The sequence below is a fragment of the Arachis ipaensis genome, chromosome B01 (assembly GCF_000816755.2).
Source record: "Arachis ipaensis cultivar K30076 chromosome B01, Araip1.1, whole genome shotgun sequence".
NCBI classification, from domain to species: Eukaryota; Viridiplantae; Streptophyta; class Magnoliopsida; order Fabales; family Fabaceae; genus Arachis; species Arachis ipaensis.
In genome coordinates, this window is record NC_029785.2 from 17557121 (window position 1) to 17562444 (window position 5324).

Here is a 5324-nt window from a genome sequence, read left to right on the forward strand (position 1 = left end):
GGATCCAAGGCTTTGAGCATCAGTGGATAGGAGGGCCTGAGGAAACCAAATCCTGGTCTAAGCGGCTAAACCAAGCTGTCCCTAACCATGTGCTTGTGGCGTGAAGGTGTCAAGTGAAAACTTGAGACTGAGCGGTTAAAGTCAAGGTCCAAAGCAAAAAGAAGAGTATGCTTAAGAACCCTGGACACCTTTAATTGGGGACTTTAGCAAAGCTGAGTCACAATCTGGAAAGGTTCACCCAATTATGTCTCTGTGGCATTTATGTATCCGGTGGTAATACTGGAAAACAAAGTGCTTAGGGCCACGGCCAATACTCATAAAGTAGCTGTGTTCAAGAATAAACATACTGAACTAGGAGAATCAATAACACTATCTGAATTCTAAGTTCCTATAGATGCCAATCATTCTGAGCTTCAATGGATAAAGTGAGATGCCAAAACTGTTTAGAAGCAAAAAGCTACTAGTCCCGCTCATCTAATTAGAATCTGAACTTCACTCAAAAACTCTGAGATATTATTGCTTCATGACTTATTTGTATTCTATTTTATTTGTCTAGTTTCTTGGGGACAAGCAACAGTTTAAGTTTGGTGTTGTGATGAGCGGATATTTTATACGCTTTTTGGGGTTAATTTCATATAGTTTTTAGTATGTTTTTGTTAGTTTTTAGTTTATTTTCATTAGTTTCTAGGCAAAATTCATATTTCTGGACTTTACTACGAGTTTGTGTGTTTTTCTGTAATTTCAGGTATTTTCTGGCTGAAATTGAGGGAGCTGAGCAAAAATCTGATTCAGGCTGAAAAAGGACTGCTGATGCTGTTGGATCCTGACCTCTCTGCACTCGGAATGGAATTTCTGGAGCTACAGAAGTCCAATTGATGTGCTTCTAATTGCGTTGAAAATTAGACATCCAGGGCTTTTCAGCAATATATAATAGTCCATGCTTTGCTCAAGGATAGACGATGTAAACTGGCGTTCAACGCTAGTTCCATGTTGCAGTCTGGCGTCCAGCGCCAGAAACAGGTTACAAGTTGGAGTTCAACGCCAGAAACAGGTTACTACCTGGCGTTGAACACCCAAAACAGCCCAGACACATGAGAAGCTTTAGTCTCAGCCCCAGCACACACCAAATGGGCCCCAGAAGTGGATTTCTGCACTATCTATCATAGTTTACTCATTTTCTATAAACCTAGGTTACTAGTTTAGTATTTAAACAACTTCTAGAGATTTATTTTGTATCTCATGACATTTTAGATCTGAACTTTGTACTCTTTGACGGCATGAGTCTCTAAACTCCATTGTTGGGGGTGAGGAGCTCTGCTGTGTCTCGATGAATTAATGCAAGTATTTCTGTTTTCTATTCAATCACGCTTGATCCTATCTAAGATGTTTATTCGCGCCTCATTATGATGAATGTGATGATCTGTGATTCTCATCACCATTTTCAACCTATGAAAGTGTGCCTGACAACCACTTCCGTTCTACATTAGATTGAATGATTATCTCTTAGATTCCGTAATCGGAATCTCCATGGTATAAGCTAGAATTCATCGGCAGCATCCTTGAAAATACGGAAGGTCTAAACCTTGTCTGTGGTATTCCGAGTAGGATTCTGGGATTGGATGACTATGACGAGCTTCAAACTCGCGAGTTCTGGGCGTAGTGACAGACGCAAAAGGATAGAAAATCCTATTCCGGTATGATCGAGAACCTACAGATGATTAGCCATGCGGTGACAGCGTACCTGGACCATTTTCACTGAGAGGAAGGATGGTAGCCATTGACAACGGTGATCCACCAACACACAGCTTGCCATAGGAGGGACGTGCGTGCGTGAAGAAGAAGATAGGGAGAAAGCAGAAATTCAAAAGACAAAGCATCTCCAAAACTCCAACATATTCTCATTTACTGCATAACAAGTAACCTTTAATTCATGCTCTCTTGTTCATTTGCAAGTCAATTGATAACCACAAATTAATATCCTGACTAAGAGTTACAAGATAACCATAGCTTTCTTCAAACCAACAATCTCCGTGGGATCGACCCTTACTCACGTAAGGTATTACTTGGACGACCCAGTGCACTTGCTGGTTAGTTGTGCGGAATTACATAGTGTGAAGTAATTTTCGTGCACCAGGTATCGACTATTAAATTCGGGAACTAATACTAAGATGTTTAATGCTCCAATTTCATATCAACACAAAGGCTTTAAGTGCACCGTGAAACCTCACCTTCTTTCTGATGTATAGTCTCATCAATACCTCTGATAAATGGTTTGCTCCGATGGACAGAAATGGACTTGGTTAATTGATCTGCGATTACCTAACAGCATTACTTCTTGCCCTAGTCCTCGATAACCCCTTTCATAATCAGTCCCTTTTTAATTTCATTGTGAAACCTTCCATGGTTGCCACATCTAGAATGACTCTTGGTACTCGCTCCTCATCTTTAAATATGTCAGATATTCAATCACACGCGTCACCATGTTATCCATTGTTTCGGGCCACTCAACTCTATCTTATCAAAATTGTGATACATCTTAGTAATCCTTGGTTGGATTGAAATCCGTTCTTGATGGCTTCAAACAATGGTTTACGTCTCCACTTTCTGCATTAGGCATACAAATCTCTTCTTGTACTTTCGAATCCGTTTCTTCATTCCTCCAATTTTTATTCTTTGTTTTTTTCGATCTCTTCTTAATTCCCTTTTCTTTACCAGACTTCGACATTCTTGGTAGCTCTCTATTGTTTTGTTATGCTTCTAGTATCTCATCTTTACCATGTTTTAAAATTGCAATAGATTTAGTCCGACACCTCCAACCACACTCTCAATATCCAACTTAGAGATTCAACTCATCTAGAATTCCTCCTCTGGGATTAACGTCCAAGTATTCCTTCGAAATTTCTTACTCAGGGCGTCCACTCCTACCTCACGATGTTGCATCAGCACACGTTTTAAGTCAGCCAACGACGCATCGTAGTAACTCCGAATAGCCTTTTAGGTTCGGGTATCCTAAATACTGGCACTGAAGTTAATCTTTTCTCTGATGGTTTGAAAACTTTCATCATATTTAGGTGTCCACACACACGGTGCATCACATCGAGTTAACTTAATCGTATGTAATATGTTGGGCAAGAATTAAGGCTCCAGAATTCTCCTTGGTATCACATTCCTACACGCTTCATATTTCGCATTCAGAAATCTTGCTTTAAGAGACTATTGTCTTGATGGGTATATCTAGAAATCGTACAATAGTCTAACTAAGCTCGAATTGATTTCCAAGGAATTATTAAGCTCAAAGACGAATGAACAACACATACGGTGTTACAAGAAATTAGAGGAAATTTTTGTATATGGTCAGACAGAGTTGTATGGAAATGATGAAATGCACAAGAAGAAGAACTAAGGTGCATCTCAAGAAAAGAGTGCAAATCAAGAACCCTTGATAGAAAGAACAAAGCATATAGAGTCAAGGAAACCTCAACTGATTTTGAAGAATACGGTTTTCGAATGAGAGCAACTCCACTCACAGCAAGTTCCTAGGATTCAAGGATTACGTGATTATACTAGGAAAAGTTCAGGCTTATTCCGAAAGAGACAAGCTTTATGTGGATAAGGAATAGGATTAGAAGAACGATGAATTTGGTTTTTCAAGAAGAAATTCAAGATAGAGTTTTCAATGTAATCTATAAAAGAAAGGTTAGATCAAGTCACGGAGATTAGTTGGTGCACCCTCTCTCTCGCGTAGAGCTTCCTGTTGTTGTCTTTCCTCTTCACTTGACATAACCAGTACCTCCCACAGGGAAACACTTGGTCGAATGGTTTTTTTTTTCTGCTACTTCCTTCAACTGCCTCCTAAATTCTGTTGATTATCATGGTGTCTTCTATCATGATGCAATCGAAGTTAATCCGACTTCCAGCACTAAGTCTATCGCAAACTCACTTTCTCTCAGAGATAGATATTCTGGTATACCTTCAAGAATTACCCCAAGACTTTCTCACAATAGGGATTTGGCCTCATCTTCACTCGCCTCTTAAACAATTTGTAGCTAAAGATTGAATCCGCTCTATTCCTCTTCCTCGCAGTTTACCGTCACTGGATTTCAAACAATAACTCCACGTAGCTTTCAACACTTCCGATTCCTTAGAAATAATCTAATCTGCTTCCGCTGCGTCACTCTGATTCTTAACCTTCAAAAACTCTGCCACTATTTTAAGTTTAACTAAATATCGCTCCGTCTCAATAACTGAAAGTCATCGGTCGATCATTCGTTCAGAAACCTTGATTATCACAACATACTGCGTGTTACAGTAGAATGCGATATACTAATATCATGCAAGGCAGTTAAAAAAATTCAACGACTAGTTTACTATTACCTCGGGTCTGAGAATCAAACTTGACTGTATCCTGGCTCCTCCTATGTGAACAATCCCGAGATATGTGCCCTGGCTTCCCGCACTGGTAACATACGCCTAGTCCGGCCTTGTATGGTCTGTTTGGATGATACCTTTTGCATCTCGGACACTTTAAGTCTTCTGGTTGAGTACTAGTCTGCTCTTTTGAATCCTGTCCCCAACGGTTATCATTCCTTCGGTCATTGTTCTGGCGCTGAGAATGTGAAGTGACATAACGATCCTTTTTGAAACTTTGGCTCCTAGGTGTAATCTTCTTTCCCTTTTTCTTTGTGAAAGATTCCCGGCGGTCACTCCTTGCCACCACAGTCCTTCTTAAGCTTTCTCCCATTACTTGACCCGTGTAAATTTGCTCCAGATAACCCACTGGTGCCACTGTACTCGGAACATTATTTCTGCCATCATTTTCATCACCACCATCGTTGCCAACTCTTGCTTGTTGTTCCATCATACCCATCGCTTGGCTGGTCACAGCAGCAATAGCACCAATGGCAACAGTAGCAGTTGTCATCGCCGTCACGAAATCGGTCAAACTACCTACCGGTATGGTTACCTTGTTACCTCTCCGTCTCTGACCTCGATTACGCCCACGACCGCGCCCAGGAGACGCCATTTGGCTCCTGATCATACTAAACAAGTGATATCAAGGTGATCAGTCTCAATATTGCAAGTCTAGTACTTCAAAGTCCCAAATGCATGCTCATGAATATTCATGCCATATATATCGGTTAGATATCCTAATTAGCATGTACAGACACCCAGAATATGCCCAGAAGCGTAGTCAGTCCATTCTCCAGATTCTGCGAGAACGAATTGCTCTGATACCATAATGTAACACCCTACCATAAAGAAATTTACGCTTAAGTCATAAAACAGAGGTGGTGTGGTATTACGACTTCTAAAATAATATTTAT